The 23,528-nt window shown below is 40.8% G+C and overlaps 1 protein-coding gene across 2 annotated transcripts in view; it reads right to left on the bottom strand.

The window, feature by feature from the left end:
* TPRG1 (tumor protein p63 regulated 1) overlaps nt 1-23,528 on the bottom strand; it is a 365,690-nt gene that overhangs the window by 340,304 nt on the left and 1,858 nt on the right. The gene's annotated exons all lie outside the window — the stretch shown is intronic.

Raw genomic sequence — 23,528 nt, forward strand, 5'->3', positions numbered from 1 at the left:
CAGGCTGTTTGTCACCATGGTTTCAGGTTCACCTGTTGTTTTTGTGAGCACCTAAGAAGGGTCTGGCTCTGTGCCTGGAGGCACACACATAGCATCTCATGTCACTCTTTAGCAACCCTCTGATGTGCGTATGATTAGTCCCAGTCCACAGAGGAAGAAACGGAAGCCCACCAGGAATCAAATAGCAGTTAGACCACAATATTTTACAGATGCTACAAAGTCTTTAGATGAGAGTGGAAAGAGGAGAGTGCAGCAGAAACATGCTGTGATTTCCTTCCCCCGCCGCCCCCCGCCACTTTCAAGCCTGGCTGCTGAGATGGGCCCATTTTCAAAGAACTGGGGATTAAAACACCAAGGCCTAAATATCAGACTTGCCAATTATGTTACTTATATTTACTTTGAAACCACGCCAGTCTAAAGACCCTCTTCACCAGAAGACTTCAGTGGCTGGGAAAATTCCCTCAAGGTGATGACCAGTGTAGTCCAGTCAAAAATGAAATGGGATATAGAAAGGTAGGCCTGAAGCTGAATAATACAGTGCAAAATTTTCGATTCAGGGTCAGTACGCAGTAATATTTTATGCCTCAGGGTCAGTACACAGTAAAATAAAATAGTAAGGATAGAAAAAGAGTCACTAATGTTTAATACATACAGAGACAGCAGCACTCTAGGCCCTGTGGCCAGGGCCCCTGCATCACACAGCCGTGGATGACCCTATTTACATTATCAGCTTCGAGGGAATACTGTCCCTCCTCCAGGGTTACACAACGCACATGACCTGCAGAGCCCAAAATGGGCTTATCTCGGGGAGATACCCAAAACAAAACAAAACAAAAACCAGGGAAAACACAGCGTCAAGTCAATTGACAAGCGAGGGAGGGAGACGGGTCCATATGCAAATGACAACTAGGGGAGGGGGCAGTTCTAATTGCTCTGCATGAATTGAGAATGGAACGCTGCCCAGTTCACCAAGCATGCTCACAGGCATTAATGCCTTTTGTTTTCACAACAGCTCCGCGAATAAGGTTATTATTCCTATTTTCTGAATGGGAAAACAGGGGCTCAGAGAGAGGAAGGGACTTTTCTAACATTTCCAAGTCTTCAATTGGAAGCCAAGTAGCCCCTGCCTCCGAGCTTCCCCTGCTGCCCCCTCACTGGCGTATTGGAAATGCAGAAGAAGCACCAGCAGGAGCTCCGTGCGCCAGACTCTGGAGGGCAGCTGCAGAAAGCCTCAGTCAAGGAAGCAGCAAAAGAAATCTCAGGAGTGGAGGAGGCATCGACATGATAAGAAGGAGTTTGGATGAGAGTGTATGACATAATGTGATCCACAGAACTTTGGAATTTATTAAAAGTCAAACCAAATGATTTCTTCTCTGATGAGCAGCATTCCAAATGCTGAAGGTTTATGGTTTTAATACAAACTCCATTGTAACTCTATTGGGATGGAACTCTTTCTAAAATCGATTATGCATTTGTCTATCTTCTAAGACAAAGCATAAAGAAAATAATTTAGCCTTTCACAAGGGGGCGCTCTGTAGGCTGTCACTTTCTTCACTGAAATATACTATATGATGACATTCTGGAGGACCCTCTAAATGTAAAGCACCACTTGACTCCACACTTGATCGGATTGCTGTGATTTTTAAGTGACTGAGGATTCACGGCAGGGGTTCTGTTTATTTTGTTTTCTATCTCCTCTCATCAAATCGTCAACCTTGTACTTGTCTTCCTTTTTAGTAGGCCTGCCTCTTGTAACCCCTTCTTCCACGTCGAATGTGCTGTTTTGGTTCTTGTATACATCTATAGGTAGCCAAGTTTATTAGCAGTTTCTGTAAACTAAAATTATTCAAGCTCTGAGTGAGGAGCCATAGTAATCAGCAAACGATGTAGACATTAGTACATGAAGCTTGAGTACTTCTTGGGGCTGTGCCTGCATCCCTTGCTCATTTTGCCAGGTTAATTTGTGTGTGTGTGTGTGTGTGTGTGTGTGTGTGTGTGTGTGTGTGGTGTTGTTTCGTTTTGTTTTAAGATCTAACTTAAATGAAAAGATCTAACTTAAATAAAACCTACCCCAGGAAGCACTCCATGAACGCCCAGCTGAAGGTACTTCTCCTGCCTCTGAACTTCCAAAACCACCAGATATGCCTGTCTCTGGGGTCACCACTGCCTTCCTCGGGTTTATTGCCTTGGGGATGCTCCTTCAATTACAATGAAAGTTTAAAGACAAGATTTGCATTTTTTTGTCTCAATACAGGCCCTCTAACTGGGGCTTTGTCTTTAATAAAGACATTAATGCTATCCTGAAGAGAATGTCATCCTATGAGAAGGGGCAAACAGAAAAAGGAGAAAGGAGAAAAAGTTGATGGGGAAAGGAGTTAGGGAGGAAGGTGAGGTCAGAGAGGAGGAGAAAGGAAAGCTGGAAGACCTTTCAGTTCCTCAACCTCGTCCATTTTCCCGAAGTAGCAGCAGCACAAAGTCAGGGGCCATTTCTGGCATTTGCCAAGTCTCTCGCTAGATGCTATCCAGTGACTGCCAACAATGTAGCCAGCTGCCACCAGAGCTGGGACTGAGCATGGATACTGGGATAAGCTCATCAGAAAAGTGGGCTCATCCCAGTGTCCATGCTCGGCCCAACTCTGGTGGCAACCATGCCCACCACAAAAGACACCAAAGGGTGGCGGCTCTGCTGCCCGGAGACTGGTGGGAGGAGGAAGCAGCCCCAGTTGGCAGGAAACAATACACTCCTGTGGCTGCAGGCTCGGCCCTTTCCTGCGTCTTGGCAGCCTGGCTTCACAGCGCTGAGCTTGTCCTGGGCTGAACTCATCAGAGGCCCTCCCGCTTTTAGACAGGTATTCAAATGAATGAATGTTTTATTCTAAAAGACTTTGTTTAAAAATATGGTTTCAGAACTTTCTCACTCTCATGCTCACCAATGCCAGTATAAGAAAACTTTAGGCCAGTTTGAAATCAACATCAAAGCAATTAAACGTTGGTTGGACTCCCACTATATGTCCTGTGAATATCCCTGTTTTGGAACTTTCCACAATTTGTCTTCTTTTAGATTTCTGGTTGAATGCATTGATTTGCCTTACAAGACATGGGCTGTGATTCGTCACAGCATTGTCCCAATGTGTGCTTCATGGCACATCCACAAAGAGTATCTGCCCTTTTAGCTCCTGGAGACTTGATTTATAAGGCTACTATAGTGATGCTGTAGTTATAACCTTATAAGCTCCTACTTTCTCATATTCTGCCAACAGCATCACACTTTTCCTTTAGGGAACCACCCCTCCCACTGTCAATCCATGTAGTGAGAAACTATCTTCTTCATGTAAGTTCCAGCAGTGGAGTAGATCCAGGCTTAACCAGTCAGCATATCTAACTTCAATAGCCACTGCGACTGAATTATAGATGGGTGCAGCCCATTTCAGTACATGGAGAATTGATTCTTGGATTTTTGCCAAAATTACTTGGGGGAAAAACGACTTTTGATTAAGGTTATTAAATGGATATGATACAAACCTGCAGCTGCTGAGAGGCACCCAGGAAGAGATGCCCAAAAATTTACAAGGGATATGAAGGCCCTCTTCAAGAAGAACTACCAACCACTGCTCCAGGAAATAAGAGAGGACACAAACAAATGGAAAAACATTCCATGCTCATGGATAGGAAGAATCAATATTGTGAAAATGCTCATACTGCCCAAAGTAATTTATAGATTCAATGCTATTCCCATCAAGCTACCATTGACTTTCTTTACAGAATTAGAAAAAAACTACTTTAAATTTCATATGGAACTGAAAAAGACCCCGCATGGCCAGGACAATCCTAAGCAAAAAGAACAAAGCTGGAGGCATCACGCTATCTGACTTCAAACTACACTACCAGGCTACAATAACCAAAACAGCATGATACTGGTACCAAAACAGATATATAGAACAATGGAACAGAACAGAGGCCTCAGAAATAACACCACACATCTACAACCATCTGATCTTTGACAAACCTGACAAAAACAAGCAATGGGAAAAGGATTCCCTATTTAATAAATGATATTGGGAAAACTGGCTAGCCATATGCAGAAAACAGAACCTGGACCCCTTCTTTACACCTTACACAAAAATCAACTCAAGATGGATTAAAGATTTAAACATAAGACCTAAGACTATAAAAACCCTAGAAGAAAACCTAGGCAATACCATTCAGGATACAGGCATGTGCAAAGACTTCATGACTAAATCACCAAAAGCAATTGAAGCAAAAGCCAAAATTGACAAATGGGGTCTAATTAAAGAGCTTCTGCACAGCAAAAGAAACTGTCATCAGAGTGACCAGGCAATCTACAGAATAGGAGAAAATTTTTGCAATCTATCCATCTGACAAAGGGCTAATATCCAGAATCTACAAAGAACTTAAACAAATTTACAAGAAAAAAACAAACAACCCTATCAAAAAGTAGGCAAAGGGTATGAACAGACACTTCTCAAAAGAAGACATTTATATGGCCAACAAACGTATGAAGAAAAGCTCATCATCGCTGGTCATTAGAGAAATGCAAATCAAAACCACAATGAGATACCATCTCACACCACTTAGAATGGCGATTCATTAAAAAATCAGGAAGCAACAGATGCAGAAGAGGATGTGGAGAAATAGGAATGCTTTTACACTGTGGAAATGTAAATTAGTTCAACCATTGTGGAAGAAAGTGTGATGATTCCTCAAGGATCTAGAACTAGAAACACCATTTGACCCAAAAATCCCATTACTGGGTGTGTACCCAAAGGATTATAAATCATTCTACTATAAAGACACATGCACATGTATGTTTATTGCAGCACTACTCAGAATAGCAAAGACTTGGAATCAACCCAAATGCCCATCAATGTTAGACTGAATAAAGAAAATGTGGCACATATACACCATGGAATACCATGTAGTGATAAAAAAGAATGGGTTCATGTCCTTTGCAGGGACATGGATGAAGCTGGAAACCATCATTCTCAGCAAACTAACACAGGAACAGAAAACCAAACACTGCATGTTCTCAATCAGAAGTGGGAGCTGAACAATGAGAACACGTGGACATAGGGAAGGGAACATCACACACCGGGGCCTGTTGGAGGGTAGGGGGCTACAGGAAGGATAGCATTAGGAGAAATAACTAATGTAGATGACGGGCTGATGGGTGCAGCAAACCATCATGGTACATGTATACCTATGTAACAAACCTGCACATTCTGCACATTATCCCAGAACTTAAAATATAGTAAAAATAAATTTAAAAAAAATTTTAAATCCAACCATGTGTTACATACAAGAAACCCACCTAACTGGTAAAGACATTTACAGAGTCAAAGTAAAGGGATGGAAAAAACAGGTAAAAAAAAAAAAAGAAATCTACATAGAAGAACCATAGCTGAGAGAAGACAAGCATAGTTCTGATTTTCTTACTTGGTATTTGTCGAAATTATTCAGTTGTGTTCCCCAAATATGATTTTTTGCTTAGCCTTATTTGTGTTGAGTTTCTGTTAGTTGCAACCAAAACAGTCCTTATTAATATAGATACAGAAATAAATCTATATAAATTTACTATATTCATAATTTTGTACAGTTTACAAAGTACCACCGTATGAATTATTTCTTTTAAACATCATAATAATTTTTTAAAGTGGCCATTAGCATGCTCCCTATTTAATACATGAAAAAATGGACATTAATCAATTTACCCAAGCTGTAGCCAGTAGGTACCTGAGTCAGAGTCCAAATATATTATTCCTGTTCTGAATCCAGTGGCACCCATCCTTGTTTCAGGGATTTTACAATCAAGTACAGGAGACAAGTTTAGCCCATATATAAAGTTAATATAACAGTAAGATACAGTTAATGAGGTAGCATTTGTTGGTCAGTAAAACTGATGGTTCCTTAATGTGTTCAGAGGGGAGACAATGCTGAGGTGTGGCCAGCATTAGGGGAACACACGGGGGAGAAGGGATGGCACCATTGATAAATTTCCCCAGAGGATTTTACAACATGTTGGGATATGAGATTTGGAAAGGCCTTTAAAATTTTCTATTCCAATCTCATCTTAAAAAAAAAAAAAAAAAAAAAAGATTGATAAGAAAAGGGGGCTTGTTTTCATTACTATCAGTCGTTCCTTGATTATCTACTAACTTTCAGGCTCTGTTTATACACATCATTGCCAACGCTTTCAACAACATTGCAACATAAGTATTTTTACCTCCACAGATATAGAAAATGAAACTCAAAGTTTCTTCCCTTGGTTCTTTTGTACAAGCTGTACTCTGATTTCAACTCTCCTTCCTTTCCTTGTCTGAATGAGGAGCACCTACTCATCTTTTAAGACATCTTTGAAGATCTCTTTCATAGCGACTTCTCTGTCCTTCCCAGTTTACTATACTTCTCTCTCAACTCAAGGCCCAACTACTCCTATCAAAGCACAAAAGTGTGTTAAACATAGAGGTCTTTGTTCACACATCCATTGGCCCTCTACTAGACTGTGGGTTCCTTGAGGTTAGATAAGATGTTTCACATGTCTTTGTTTCCTAGTGCCTAGCACAACACTGGCAGAGCAGGCGAGAAGAAAGAAAAAGAGAGAGAAGAAAAAACAGAGGACCACAGGCTTAGACTTAGGGAAATGTCCAAAGTTATAAGGTAGAGAAGGAAAAAGCTATGAAGTTTTTAGAGAAGGCCAGGATGCAGGTGTAGGAGAACCAGAGTAACATTAAATTTCAAGAGGTACTAGAGGTAAAACTGTCAAAAATATGCAGTGCTGCAGAGCGGTACAAGACAATGGGACTGAAGAAAAGGTCACGTAGTGAATAACTACGCTGTTTTTGCAATCTGCTGGTAATTTCTCAGAGGAAGTTATCAGGGGTTTGAATTATTGAGAGAAATGTTTTTCTCTGAAGGCAATCTGAAGGATCTATGAAATTGAGCAATGGTGTAATTAAACTGCAATGCCTAGTTTGCCTAAACTAGGTTGAAAGACCTTCAGGGCTTCCGGTTTCCACGCTCAGAGCAGGGACTGGTTGTATCGGCTTAGCTTTCACCAGGGAAAACCCAGCACAATGAAGGTGACGCACATTTCATATGCCAAGGAAAATAGGATTCAAAACCAAGGTATAGGCTGAGCTGAAAATGAGCTTCACAAAGCCTTAGCTAAACTCATAGGTGAGAGATTCTTAATGAATGACCATAAGAAATCTAGATATCTAGGAGCTACACTCCTAACTTGGTTGTTGCAGTCAGGGAAACAAACCAGGCTCTTCTGCAAAATGCGCTCCACTGCCTCTGTCAGAGACCCAGTGCCAGGGTGAATTAGCTTTGCGTTTGTTCCCAGGAAGAGGAAAAAACAATGAGCCAGAAGACCAAGTTCTAATTTCAGCACCTCTGTTTACCAGATATGTGATGGTCGGACAAGATATTTCTTCTCTCTGAAACTCTATTTCCTTATCTACAAAGTGGATACCATAATAATACTTTCCCCCACAAGGTTGGGGTGGGAATCTAGTAAGATACTGGCCTTAAAAATTGTTTACGATTCTTTCCTATACCAATATTGTTAATTATCGGTATAGTAGATGTGTTTTTGTTATTGGTAAAGGCAAAATGTCAAAAGAGGCCTTAAAGTTTGCAAATCCAACCCACGTATTTCAGTCCTCTGCCATTTTTCTCTGACCCTTAGTTTTCATGAATTCCAGTGTAAGTATCTGCTGGGATACAAACTTTCTTTTGCAGTTTTTCATTATCTGCTTGTTGAATAACTGTTATGTTATTCATAACATAACATTGTTCTAGGCACTAGAAATATGAAGGGAACAACAGTAACAAATAAAAATAATAATAAATATCCAGCATTCCTTAAGCACTTTCCATGTTCCAGATTTGACATATACCAACTCATTTAATCTTTTTCACATCACCGTCAGGTAGGCATATTTATTTTCTTCATATCACAGATGAGAAAACTAAGACTTGAAAAAGTTCAATAATTCAACCAAAGCCACACAGTGGATAAGCAGAAAAGCCAGGAACTAGGAGTGGCCCAGGTTGCCTGGCCCCAAATCCTGCGCATTTCACCATTGTGCTGTGCTGCCACAGTAGTCATGGTTCCTACCCTCACGGAGCCCATACAATCGTGGAGGATACACACAGGTCAGCAGCCAACTACAATACTGCCTCCAAGGGAGAGTTCCTGGAGGAGCAACCGCTCTCAGACAAAAGAATTCTGTCAGTCTGTTGATCAGTACTTGGAAACTAGGCTCTGATAGACAAGGCAGTACCTCCCTCTAACCGTATGCCTTGAATCTGAATATTTGCCTCTGAAATATATACACCCTTTTAGTTCTAACCATAATACAACCTCTTACATGTATGCAATACGTCATGGCCTATCTATAAGGTATGTTACATCCATGGTCTCATTTGCTCCTCCCAGCAGTGATGTCAGATGGGTGGGCTTGGGACTATTATCCCATTTTATATATGAGGAAAGTAAGGCCCTGAGAAACAAGGCCACTTGTCCTGTTATTAACTTAGTAAGTGGCTGGTCATCAGATTCATGTCCAGCCTTCACTCCTATATTTGCCCTCAAGAGCATATCATTTATCATCTCAGTTTAAAGCTTTGACAATGAGAATTACTTCTCTGGTCAAACCTGCAAATATTTCAGAAGAGGTCCCAGAGTGGAGTTTTGAAGTTCTGCTTTCCACAAATGTATACTTTTTTTTTTTTTTAAGTAAATCTACTTTGTATTTGTAGTGTCTTTTGTCACTTACAGCTAAGTTCTTTCAGGCTTAAAGTTTAGAGAATTTTGTACCCTCAGGATTACTTAGCCATTGACTTTGATCGCCCCTGACCTTGCCTAATGTGATCATCTAATGTGATCATTTTGGTCATTTTAAAACATTGCTGGTCACAGTTCATATCACTTAAGGAGGCCTGGCACAGGCAGAGAACATTGGTATCGGAAATGTACCATTCTTATTTGCAGGGCAAGAAGAGCCCTCCAAGCAGATTCTTCCATGAACCTGAACTTGAGAATAGCATTAGGATATGAAATTGATTTCGAAGCATCATGAAAAAACGTCTCCAGAAACTCTGAACACATTCCTACTTGCTAAGTATAGCCAAGATAATTTTAAATACTAGAGTGCAGTTTTATTTCTACCTTCTATCTCTTTTTTTCCTTCCTCACCACAAAGCATCCAGCTATCTAGACAGGAGCAATGCCAGGTAGGCAGTGACATTTATGGTGATTGACACTTGGATAGGGACAAAAAGTACTACTACTGACTCTTGCATGTCATGAAGGACAAGAAGGTTATGAATGGCTGGATTCTATCTAGGGGCTTGAAAACTCACAAAGTCCTTAATTTAAGGCCCATTCCCTTCTAAATTTTATCCAGAGTTGTTCCTATAACCAAACATCCTTGAGTTTGATTTCTGTTCTTCCTGGGTCTATCACAGCATGTCCGAGAATAGCTAAACTAAGTATTAGTATTTTTAGGTGACCCAGGTTGAAATATGTTGTGATCTTATTTATCAAACTCAAAATTTGAATATGTAATCTGACAAGTATGAATAACTTTATGGTGACAAAAGAGCTGAAATTCGCTGCAACCTGTAAAACCAAAACCCTGACCACATGATGATCACCACAAGGAAGGTAGGTGGGAAAGGGCAGGGCCAGGCAGATCGCAATTTGTACACATATCTTGAAAACTCAAGGATATCAGGGCAAGCCATGCAACATCATAACTGTATAAATGAGAGCTACTGACATCCCTACTCTATCATCCAAGGCTATCCTTTGGAAAGCACAACTCTGATCTTGACATTCAGCAGTTTAAAATTCATTCCTTTCCATCCTACTCATGAATGCTTCATGTTCTCTGTCTCTAGGCTATTGCACACACTATTCCCTCTACCTAGAATGCCCCTCTCTAACTTTTTTCCCCTGGCAAACTCCTACCTTCTATCCTCTGGCAAGCACAAAAGTTAACCTCTCTGAGAAATCTTCCCTGACTACAGATACAGATAGCTGTTTCTACCTCTATGTTCCCCTAGCACTTTGTACAGGCCTCCAGGGTTGCATTAAGCATGTTGCATTGCAATTTTTTACAGGTCTTTCTCCTTCACTACGTTAGACCGAAATCACGCCTTCTATAGCCTCAGTATCTTACACAATGGCTAGCACATAGCAGGGACTTAAATGCTTGATGAAAGAAAGAAAAGAGCTTTTCTTTTTTTTCCCCCAAAAGAGGAAAGGAAGAAGGGAGGGAGAAAAGAAATGGAAGGTGGAAGGGAGAGAAAGGAAGGAGAGGGGAAGAAAGAAAGGAAGGAAGGAAGGATGGAAGGAAGGGAGGAGGAAGGGAAGCAGGAAGAAATAGAACAAGGAAGGAAAGGAACTTTATTTTCCCAAATATGATCCTATATGAAATAGTAATGATTTCTCCTACCTCTCCACATATATGGAGAATCCATATTTATTTCAGTATCTCAATTAAGTGGCTTATTTGGATCTAATAAGACATTCATTGACTGTTGGTTTTCTATCAATTCTGAAAAGGCCTCTAGGATGATTTAATAACATATAGAAAAAATAAATAAGTGTACAGGTAATAAACTCTAGATTACATAAGCAAACATTATTTAATTACATTCCCATTAATACACTAACTCTGTAATGAATTTTTGAGCCATTTAATTATCAATTTGACAAGATAATCTAGGAGTAGTTAATGATTATACCAGTAAATTGTTTTTAAAAAATCACTGACAATTATTAAGTCTCATAACAGACATCAAATTAACTTGCTAGAGCTGTCTGGTTAAATAGACAGCAGTTAATTATGAGGTATTTACACATGCCTTAAATTTTAATATGCAAGCCTTTTTAATAGTGTAACGTCAAAGGGTGTTGTGTAAGGGAGCAGTTTACCCATGGGGAATACTCAAATTCCATGCAGTGTGGTCACCAGACAAGCAAGAGCATGATCTTAGATGCTTTGCCTGGGTTTTCCCAGTTTTCGTCCTGGAACAGGAATATAGAACTCCCTAAAAGAGGAAAATGACTGTCATACAGAGTCAGGCTTGTGAGCCATTTGATTTGGGGATGTGGTCAGATTATAAAGCTTTAGGGTAACATTTTCCCCTTTACATGCACTAACTGTGGGTCTGACCTGTGCAAGGTGTTGTATATAAACTGTCTCCTTTAATAATCAAAAAATAGAAAATCCCACATCAACAGGCAGGCTTTCCTCGCAAAACTTAGTAAGACAGGAAGAACGAATAATCATATATGCCAGGCCACTGAAATCACTTCGTCTTAGCTTAGAATGGCAGCCAAAGGCTGTCAGTCACTCCAGCTGGAACTAGACAGAGGGCAATGGTCTCACTGTTGAAGACATAAGCCCAGTCAAAGATCCTCTGCTTTTCAGGAGTCCAGAGTACCTATGTTTCAACTTTTCCTCTACCCGCACTCTGTGGTTCCAGGAGACCCCTGCCTGTCCGCATGAATGGGTCAGTTTTCATTCAAGGAGCAGTAGAGAGAAGAAAGTTGATAAAGCATCCTTATCCTGATCCTCACATTTCCAGATGTGAAGATCTTTCTTGAAACTGCCTTCTCCACTGCATATTTCACCATCATTTTTACATGTGACTTACGCTTCCCCATCAAATCGCAAGTTTCTTGGGTCCTACTCCTCCTCACAATGCCAAATACAGTGGCTATTGACACAAACTAAACATTCAAAAAATATTTCTTGAGCTGAAATGAATTAAACTGAATTGAATTGGAGTGAATCAGATTGCAGTGGATGGGACTGAACTAAACTGAATGAGACCTTGTAAGAAAGAAGAACAGATTCTAGAATTTATATTTGACTTTGGTTTCTTTTAGGCCAAAGCTGTTTCAGTGATAATAAGGCAGCATGAGGACTGTGCATGGATTCTGTGGCCAGAATGTCTAGATTCAAATCTCAGCTCCACCACTCACCACTTCCTGTGATGTTGGATAAGTTACTCAACATTCCCATGCCTCCCTGAGTAAAGCAACGATAACGATAGTACCTGCCTCATAGAATTGCTATAAGGAGTCCAGTCAATGAATTAATTGTTATAAATCCCTTGGAATAATGCCTAGCACATAAAACATACAATATAACTTTTTTAATAAAATAATTTTAAAAAATCACTACTTTGAATTGCATTGCATTTTACATGTGGCAACTCATATTACATCTGTATAAGAAGAATTATTTTCATTTATCCAACAAGAAAACCAAGGCTCATAAAAACAAGTGCAGAATAAGATGCCAAGTAGGACATACATTGTTGTAGAAGTTGAGCCCAATTCTGTCTTATTTAAGGCATGCTTTCAGTTCAGTAGGCACCCTTTCCTTAGGATAGCTCCGATCATTTTAACAGGTAGTTCTGGCTGCAGTGTATGCTATTGGTCACCTGATAGACAAGAGTTATGGAAAGTCACAGTATCCTCAGTATTACCGGAATAGGCTTTCTGTTATCCAGTACTCACGAAAGCAAAGGATTTTAGTCCAGGTAAAGATGAAAGATCTATGACATAGTGTGATAGAAAAAGCCCCAGTAAGGAAGTTGAAAACAGTGAATTCTGGCCCTGGCTCAACCACTGGCTGCTGTGATATCAATAACATGTATTGAGAGCTTACTCTGTGGCATCTACTGTATTTATATCATTTAAACCTCACCACAAAACTCAGGCATAGATACTTTTATTATGCCATTTTTGAAGTAAGAAAACTGAGGTTTAGCAAAGACAAGTAACTTATTCAAGATCAAATTGCTTTTAAGTTGTATAATTCATCTTAATGATCTCAAAGGCACCTTCCGATCCAGTCCACTTATAATTGAGTGAGCTCTTGCCTAATCCTCACTCCTCTAGAGGGGTGATCCTGTGGTTCTAGGCAACATTAAGTCAAATCCCAGGCACCTCAAGGCCTCCCAGGATGCCAGTGTTGAAAAACCGGTGAATTATTGCATAATGTGGGATTTTACAATCATCGAAAGAATAAAACAGAAGAGAAAAATTAGCAAAAGGTAAACACTTTAAATCTTTCCAAGTTCATACATTTCCTACCTTTATTTACTACATTGGTAATTATGAAGTTCATTCCATTTTGTATTTTTCTTTCTTCACTTAGTATACTATCATGAACAATTTACCTTATTGATAACAGTTATATTTCAGAATTAGAGAATTTGATTACACAATTTTCAAGGTTCATTTATAATTCCAAAAACAAAGTCTGGCCTGTTCTCATTTTCTCGGACTTTTTTTCCTTCATTCCAACAGAGTCATTTTAATGACTACATTAGTGACCAGCAATAACTACCAAATGATACTTGGCCAAAATATCACAATAAAATGATTATCTTGTCGCTAATTTTTAAGTTGCTTCTAGTGTATTTGCTATTACATACAATGCTGCAATGAACATCTTTGCACAGCATATTATTTCTGTAGCATGCATTCCCCAGAAGACAAGGCTATGACAATGGGTGTGTTCATGTTTATGGCTTTTACGTTTTGAAAAAGCAAGGTGTAATATTGATAGTGTCCACATATGGCCCTACACTGTTGAAATCTTAAGACATCAAACACTGGATCTGGTTCTAAATTCCGAGTGACTATTACTCGTTTGCTAAAGTGAACACGTGTTAATTTAACAAAGGGTTTGAAAGCTGAATTCTTGGTGCCTAGTTCAGAGACAGAGCTTACTTGCTGTCAAGGGGAAAAGGAGCTGTGGAAAGTACCTGCAAAAGGCAGACTTATGGAAATAAAAACCAACCTTGCAGGAATTTTTGGAAGACCAAATCCTCAGAAGATTAGCACTCAGGAAATATTAAGTTAACCAGTTTTCCTGGATCTCACTCTGATATCTGAATCTTAATACTAAAGAAACACTTTCACCTATTACGGCTCAGTGTCAGCTAATCAGAAATTTTGGCTAAAGCTAGGAATCATATAAATACATATATTTTAACTTAAGACATTCACTTGCCAGTAGGTAGAGCCAAGGCCTTTCTTTAAGCGTGCATTTTCCATTTCAGAAGCTCCATCTCATTTTTCTGGAATAAACTGCTCCCATCATGCATCCTCTATTAGTTGAAGTTTCGGGTATTTTTGGGTTTTTTTCTTTTCTTTCGTTCTTTGTAGTGGAGAAAAACCTTAGAAACTTGCAGAATTATTCTAGATTTTAATCTTTGTGTTATTCTTCTACAGTTGTCTCATCCACAAACTAATTTTAGATCATTTTTTCAGCAATTCTTCCCTCTTGAGCCTTTCCAAAGCAATCAATTTAACTTTTATGGACACAGTCTCTTTATTTTTATACTTATATTTCATCTGTTTGCATAACGTTTAAATTATATAATTGCATTTACTAATACAAGTAGCATAAACGGGTTTGGGGAAAAAATCAGGTGGTTCTTTGTATGCATTCAATTTGATTAATGGGAGAAGACAGGCATCAGGAAACTAGAAAGCAGCCTACCATCCATGAGCATTCAGCATGCTATGAGCATCTGTCAGAATGTACAAAGGGAATGGAGAACTTAGGTGGTTACGTGAGAGAGTTACATCTACTGAACAATTAAGTGCTCCTCATCACGAAAGAAAAGGAGAGAATGAGGGCTGAATCCTGTGCCCTGAAAGTCAAATCAGCATATATATGCTGTTTCTATGTCACCAAGGGGCTGATTCCAGGTGGGAGACTCTGGAAGACGAAGAGATTGGATCTTGAACCCAGAGCACCAGCAAAAGGTCCTGAGTTCCATACCAAGCTTTACTCCAAAGTCGCTGGTGTTGGGGAAATATTTGTAGTCACTTGGTCTAAGTTCCCTTGTTTTAGAATTAGACAATTTGACTATCACATTTCAAAGGTTCGTTTTTAATTCCAAAACAAAGTCTGGTTGTTATCATTCTTTTTGGCCTTTTTCCCTTAGGTCCTACGCAGAGACGATGACCACTAGGGGTCAGACTTTTTACATTACTCCTCTTGAAAGAAGGAACCCAAGTCTTGGATTTTTTTAACTGGGAAAAAAACTAGAGAGGTCGTCTATCCTGGTAAGTAATGCTTCATTTAAATTCGTTCAACATGTGTGACTATTATATTCTTAAAGGTTTCTAAGAAATAGAGGTTTCACGATGCTCCCTTCCAAGGAAGTTTTTGATATCTAACCTAGATCCTTCAACTGTAATTTCAATCTATTTCTTCTTTGTGATGTCTCAGTGGAAATTATTAATCATTGACTATTATCCTCTGAGTAAGAAATTTGTTTATCTGAGCAAATATCAGTTCATGTCTCAGTTTCTCTAGCTGTTAAATAGGGGTCTAGGACTAGAATCACTTTTTCAATTAATGGTTCAACGAATAAGAAAAATAAGGTTCCAATTTAAATAACTCAAAATCAAACTGCCAGTCAATAGCTAGGCCAGGATTAAAATTGGGTTTTACATAACCCAAAGTCCACGTTGTTCTCACTAAGAACACTTCTTGTTGTCTCTTACTTAGTGCTCCTGCTGGCCTCTGGCTGCTTGGGAGAACCACCGGCCTTTCATTTAAAAAAAAAAAAAATTAAAAAGGGGGGATGAAGAAAGACGGACCTCTCAAGTTGTAATGAAGCAGTCACTTCCTTGGTAATCTAGACCACTGCGGTGATGGGCTGAAGTTAGCTCAAGTAGCTGTTGGCATCTCTCAGTGCAGGCTTTGACATGAAGTGGCAACATTCAGGCTTTGTCGAAGCTGAAGGCAGTAAACTCCAAGCCAGGAGTAAAAATCAAGTGTGTTCTGATGTGTTGGATCAAAATTTGGGAACCTCGTGTGCTCTATCCTACCCCTGATAACAGCTGCAAATGTTTGTTTTTTTTTTCTGTAACATCTGGCCGACCCATGTGTAAACAGAATGAAGAGTCAGCATGGGGAAAGAATCTGAATGCCCTGTTTCTCAGCCTCTTAAGGACACAGTGAAATGAGACAGAGTCTGAGTTAGGAAACTCTTTGAAATTACATGGAGATTTAGGCAGCAGCTCCCAATGGCACTATGGAATCTCTCACCTTTAAGTCCCTTTTTATGCAAGAAAGACAGTTAAACAAAGGTAGTGTTGGGTAATGGTAAGAACAGTGGATTGAGAATTGGATGACCCAAATCCCAACTGAGGCTCCTATAATAACTGACCATGAGCCTTTGGGAAGACTATTCTTTCTGGGTCTCACTTCACCATCTGAGTTAAAAGATGGCAGAGTCTTCTCTAAGGTTTCATCCAGCTTTACTTTTCAACTTTTTGGCATAATTCTAGCTGTAAAATAGGGGTCTAGGACTAGAATCTAGCATATTGCTGTTTATTCAATAGGCGTATTCCCAGCTACTGTTTCTTCCTTTGTCTAAATGACACTTCAAAGGTTATATCAACTCCCCCAAATCTTTTATGTCGTTTTACCTTGTCTCAATCCTAAACAGCAAGTTAGGACTAACGTCAGTGCTAAAAACAGAATTCAACCTACCAATTATTGTTTCTGTTTAAAAGCTAATTATCTAATCAGGGTCTTCTGTTTGTTCAAAATTATAAGCAGATTAAGTGCTGAGCATGATTTTTAATGTAAAACATTTGACTTTGATATTCAAATATACTTTTAAAATTTTCAATATCTTTTCAATTTCTAAAAAGTAGATCAGAGTAAAATTCTTTTTTGAAGTAAAGATACTATTAGCTTTGATAAATGAAATACAAACTAAATAACATATTAAGAATTTACAAATATACCTTGAAAGCCAAGTAAAGAATGTTGACTTAATTTAGCAGGCAATGAATGGAACAAGAAGGTTTTTAACTGAAGGAGTAATTACAATCTGAGACTAGAAACTGAGTTATTCCAAGAAATTACTCTTTGTAACCCAGCAATTAAACCTCTCAAAGAAGGCAGATTTCTTAGTTTTATGCATATTTCACTGGATTACATTTCCCCTTTAAATTATATTTTTCACCACATGATGATCCTTTTAAGAAAAGTTGTCAAAGAAATTGAAATAGAGGGGCTGGGCATGGTGGCGCATGCCTGTAATCCCAGCACCTTGGGAGGCCGAGGCGGGCGGATCACGAGGTCAGGAGATCGAGACCATCCTGGCTAACACGGTGAAACCCCATCTGTACTAAAAAAAAATACAAAAAACTAGCCGGGCGTGGTGGCGGCGCCTGTAGTCCCAGCTACTCGGGAGGCTGAGGCAGGAGAATGGCGGGAACCCGGGAGGCGGAGCTTGCAGTGAGCTGAGATCCGGCCACTGCACTCCAGCCTGGGCGACAGAGCGAGACTCCGTCTCAAAAAACAAGAAATTGAAATAGAGGGAATGAGAAATAAAAGCCGAGAGGACGTTGTGGACTTGATTTGTCTTACTTGGAGCTTGTATTTTTGTAAAGGGAGGTACTTTTCATCCTTTCAGAGTTCCAGTTGGCCCCACTTCCAAGATGGCTGAGGATGTTGGCTCCGGCTCTATTCCAGCAGAGGGCGCTCTTGGAGCAGGATTGGGGATGGCAGTGGGAAACTGGGAGGACAAGCTGAGCCTCATTCACCACCAGCCACTTGGTTTGGTGTGCATCTGAGTCCTTCTAGACTGACCTAAAAGACAGTTCATTGGTCCGTGCCTTACAGAATTCTATTCATAGTCTAGTTAAATTCTGATGAAGACCCCGTTTTCCAGCTCTACCTTCTCTGCTTACTATAGAGAAAAAAGTGACTATATGATCCCTAAGAAATAGAAAATAAGTTCAGAAATGTGACATCTGGGCACGTACACAGAGGAGCTACTGAGGACTGAGAAATCGGGAAAAGGTTAGCCAAAATAGGTGTATGTGAGAGATGTTAAGCCTGCTTAGCAAGATCACCTATCTCCTTCTTTCTACCTCGTCTTCCAGAAGGGAATTCATAATTTTTTTTAAAAAGTAGTAGCAATATCATGGACAGAGCCCAAATAATGACACAAAATGAACCTTGTACAATTGGCCCTTTGTATCCATAGGTTCCACATCCATGAATTCAACCAATTGTGGATGAAAAATATTTGGAAAACTAAATGGAAGGTTGCATTTGTACTGAACATATAGATTTTCTTCCCTAAATAGTACAATATAACAACTATTGACATAGCATTTACACTGTATTAGGTATTATGAGTAATCTAGCAATGATTTAAAGCATATGGGAGGATGTGCGTAGGTTATATGCAAATACTACACCATTTTATATGAGAGACTTGAGCATCCCTGGATTTTGGTATCCTCAGAAGATTCTGGAACCAATCCCTCAAGGATACCAAAGAATGACTATACTAGGAATGAATAACTGAAATCCATAAAGGTTTTTGAGCTCAAGAATGATGTGAGCAAAGCTTAGCAACTGGGTTGCCTAGCAAAAGATTTATCCATTGCAACCCAGGGACTGAGCTCCAACTTGTAGCAAAAAAAAAAAAAAAAGAGCACCAAGGAGCAGTGGAGATCTGGGCTGTAGCCCTGGCTCCAAGACTTCTTGTCTCTGTGTCTTTGGCCAGGTTCCTTGGGTGAGTCTCCTCAAGCCTCAGTTTCCCTGTCCGTCAAGTGTGGGAGCTGAACCACAGAACCTGTCAGATTCATTTCGTATTTTGTATTTTGAGTCTGTGAGTTTGTAGCGTATTAGAATAGTAATTTAATTTTTCCTCAGGGAATCCATGGAAGGCAGGTTAGAGGTAGCTGACCATGTATTATGTCATTCTTCAGTGAATAGACATGTCCCTGAGAGAAGAGAAGAGCTTGTCTCAAGACTTCCAGTCACATCCTTCCCTCCAATCGATGTATGCCCTCCAGCCATGAGCAGTGGGGGTGTGTTGTGGGGCCAAGGGTGAGGAAGAAGGTATCAATTTCTAAGCTGGTTTATGGAATCCAAGGTGGAGGTGGAGTTTGATCAGTCACTCAGTGTAGACTGACTTTGGGTCAAATACAAAGTGAGCACTAGAAGAAGCTTAAGAGCTCAGCTGCTCTTCCCTATCATTTAGTAAACGCTAAGATGTAGATCTCAAGGCCACACAGTAATTGGTAGAATAAACCTGGATTACGGTGTTCTTATAGGCTAAACGTAACCTCCGGCATAGAACCTCCTCACTTCCTAATCCCTATATCTCTACCAGAGCTATTTAGATTTTCTTCTCCTGCTTGTCACTAGATTTTTGCACTGCTTAGAGATAATCACAATCTCTTTGATCCTTCTCACACAAAACTTCACCTCATATATAGGAGCAGTAAGTTAATAGTTTCAGTGGAATCTGCTGTCTCCTATGATACTCTGAAATTGGGATCTTTTGCCTGAACTAACATCTTAGGAGGGCTTCAGTCATTTCACCATTCCTAAGTGGATTTATTTCTTCACTTCGTGCACTAACTTGGGTCCAAGTGAACTTTTATTTATTTATTTACTTATGTATTTACGTAAACCTACTTGAAAAGATATTTGAGGAAGCTTATAATAAAAAGCACAAGTATCTTTAAACCCAACTATAAAACAAGAGCACAAATGCAATTATACTTAAACCTAAGTAGACCAGCCCAAATTTTTAATGATATTTTCCTTTTTACTATATAAGTTCACCGATGAAATTTCCATCTGAAAGTTTATATAAAGCAACTTAACAGATGCTGTCTTTATAACACCATTATAATAAAGGCTCTTCTATGTACCAATCTTACAGCAAACCTTGGTAAGTGTCAAAGGTGTACTATCAAGTTGTACTTCGAAGATAGAGCTCTGGGGCCTCCAAGCCATGTAGTCCTCATTGGTATAAAACTTCCCAGAAATCTAACATGAAGATACAGAGAGATTTGAAATATCTTGAGAAATAGCTAGTTAGCACGAACCCCTATGCAGTCTTTTGTTTTGCTTGGTTTGGTTTGGTTTGGTTTTTGAGCTAGAGTTTTGTTCTGTCGCCCAGGCTGGAGTGCAAGGGCGCCATCTCAGCTCACTGCAACCTCCGCCTACTGAGTTCAAGTGATTCTCCTGCCTCAGCCTCCCAAGTAGCTGGGATTACAGGTGCCCGCCACTACGCCTAGCTAATTTTTGTATTTTTAGTAGATCCAGGGTTTTGCCATGTTGGCCAGGCTGGTCTCGAACTACTGACTTCAGGTGATCTGCCCGCTTCGGCCTCTCAAAGTGCTGGGATTACAGGCGTGAGCCACCACGCCTGGCCAGTCTTTTCAAATATTAGCTCTCTCAACTGAACTAGGAAGTGGACAGCAGACACGTCTAGACAGAGGTCACTGGCCAGGCCCTAAAGTGCAGACGTGCTGTGCTGTGGCCTAAAGAAAGATACCCAGAAAGTTCTTCAAACCTGCTAGAGATCGTGAGGCTGCTCAGGCTTCCTCCCTAAAGAACAAGGTCTCTGGACTTGGCTTTGTGTCTAACAAAGCAGTTACCTCATTCCCACCTCTTCCTCTGACCCAAACACAGGCACACCCTCCACACACACACACACACACACACACACACACAGACACACCAAAATGCACAAGCTGTTCCCTCATGTTCTTTACTACATCGCAGCATATTAGAGCAATTTGCTGTTTAACCCATTTATTTAACAGATGAGAAACTGAAGCTCAGACAGAGGGGAGCTGCCATCTGCTTCCAAGGTGACAGACCCCATTCCAAGGTGACAGCTCCCATTTCTGCCCCTCCATCCAACAGTGTCTCACTGAAACACACTGTGGGTCGTTCCATTCTCCTGCTCAGTCACTGCCACTGATCTCCCACAACCCTCAAGGGAGTCCAGACACCCCTGCCTGGCATCAGAGCCCTCCACAGAATAGACACAGAATATCCCAGTCTCCATGTTCTTCTTCTTGATTGCTAGCGAGTGATCTCCTCATATGACTCCTGCTCCCATGAAAACAGACCAAACTCATTCCCCTCTCCATCTCAACACGGATTCTCCTGCCCATTTCCACTTTCTGAGAGGCTGTTCTCAGTGAACTGGGATGTCCAGAAACTAAGCAAGGTCATAAAATGGCTTCACATACCCTCCATGTGTGCCTCCTCAGAGAGTCAAAAACACATTATGGATTATTTTTACTCTTATTAATATTTTTGTGTGTAATTAGCAAGGACTCTGAAAGCCTCAGCCCCCTCCTGTGTGGTAGAAATGGCAAATACGCCCATTTTATAGGGGAGATGAAGGAAGTGAGACCCAGTGCCGAGAAAGGGCATATGATTCATGTTTCAGCAAGCAATGAGTCAGAGGAGGAGACGTCCACCCAGGCTTCCTGATGCTGAAGCTGGAGCTCCATTCACACGGCTGGGTGTATTGCCTCTGTTATTTCCAAATGCTTGAAAAATGTCTTTAAAAAGTCAACAAACACTCACCCCAACAGGCTGACTTTTGAGTAAGTTTTTTATTATGATGAAAAAGGGCAAGAGACCTTTTCTTTTCTGACCTCTGAACAGAACATAGAATGTTAACTACATAGTTTATAATAAAGAAGCTTCAAGCTTTCCAAGTTGTGACCCTCTCCTAAGGTAACTGTGCAAATAGAGGCAATTCTGAAAAGTTGGACTGTCAAAGAAATTGGGCAAGGCTGGCTGGGCGCGGTGGCTCACGCCTGTAATCCCAACCCTTTGGGAGGCCAAGGCAGGCAGATCACCTGAATTCAGGAGTTGGAGATCAGCCATCTTTAGTAGAGATGGGTGAAATCCCATCTCTACTAAAAATACAAAAATTAGCCAGGCATGCTGGTGGGTGCCTGTACCAGCTACTCGGAAGGCTGAGGCAGGAGAATTACTTGAACCCGGGAGGTAGAGTTTGCAGTGAGTTGAGATCACACCACTGCACTCCAGCCTGGGCGACAGAGCAAGACTCCGTCTCCAAAAAAAAAAAGAAAGAAAGAAAAGAAAAGAAAAAGGAAAAAGCAAAAAGAAATTGGGCAAGGCCAAAAGTCCAGTTGAGGCTGGAAATGCTATATCACACCAGCTGTGTTCTGACCTTCTCTAGTGTCTAATACCTATTTCCACTATCCAGTGGCTGTTCTACTGTTTAGGGGCTAAGAAGAAGGGGTGGGATTGTGGCAAGTGACTTCTCTTGCTGGGTCGGAGCATTTTGAAATCCTGGAAAGGCTTGTCAAAAAGAAAGTGGTCGCGTGAACCCAGGAGGCAGAGCTTGCAGTGAGCCGAGATCGCGCCACTGCACTCCAGCCTGGGCAACAGAGCGAGACTCCGTCTCAAAAAAAAAAAAAAAGAAAGAAAGAAAGAAAGTGGTCATAGGTCATTCTGCAGACCTTGAGAGGAGAGGAACAAATGGTAGCCTGCCTCCGGAAAAGGAGTGAAAAGGGGAGGACTGAGAGCCCCAGGGAACTGGGTATAAAGATCCTTTAAATGCCCTTCAGGGTATTCTGCCACATTTACTGAGCCCCTACTAATGTACCATGTACTTGGATAGGGACCCTCAGTGAGGTGACTGTATAATTGATCATCCAAACCCGAAAACTTCAAGGTGAAGGAGGGACCTATTAATAACGAATTATACCAAGACAAAGCCATGAACTGGGATGGCAAAGCAGGATGTATAGTCACCTTAGCCGTCAGTATTGAGATCATCAACAGAGTTTGTATCCACAGAGAAATCTCTATGGCATAAGAGGGATCTAACAAGTACAAAAATAGCATAACCCAATGCTGGCCGGGTGTATTGAGACCGAAGGAGAAAGAAGTGACATCTAAATAGAGGAGTTGGCACTGAAGGTGGGTTTTGAGGGATGCGAAAGGTTTGAATGTATGGCAAAGATAGGCCAAATAGAGGCCATCAAGTTCTGATGAGTTTTATAATTTTTTTAAGACGCCTCAGCCAAGGCCCAGGTGGCAGGAAAGCTGGAGGCGTCCATGGCACACGGCGACCAGGCAGAGTCCATCTGATGTGGCTGCCACAGAAGGAGTGGTCAGATCAAGGAGAAACGAGGCAGGAAGGCTGCTGATGCCAGGCTGGTCTTGGTTCTAATTTCCTAGACGGCACCGGGGTGAGCTATCCTCCTGTCATCAGCGTGGCTGCACAAATCTCCATTCTCCTAATCCTGGACTTTTGTTGAGACTGCTCAGACCGACATCTCGTTTGGCTGCTGCTAGTCTTAGCAGGTTGACTGTCTTCCCTCCAACAAGGAAGGGAGTCTCATTTGAGGAACTGCACAACCTCTTCTGGTTTCTGTACCGGTCACTTTCTCTCTCTAGCCACTGGAGAAGTGGGTTGGAACATTAGGGGAAGTGTCTGTTTGGCAACCTCACAGGGCTAGAAAACTTGAAGAGGGTGGATTTTAGGGGCTACCCCCTTAAGAACATTCAAACGTTTGAATCTTTCTGCTGAGATCACTTATATTCCTATTTTCCAGGAGTACACACAAGGCCAGAGGCACTTTGGACCTCAGGGCTTTCAGAGGGATGAAAGACAAGGCGGTCAGGGAAAGA

This window comes from Macaca mulatta, chromosome 2 (genome assembly GCF_049350105.2).
Source record: "Macaca mulatta isolate MMU2019108-1 chromosome 2, T2T-MMU8v2.0, whole genome shotgun sequence".
Lineage (NCBI taxonomy): Eukaryota > Metazoa > Chordata > Mammalia > Primates > Cercopithecidae > Macaca > Macaca mulatta.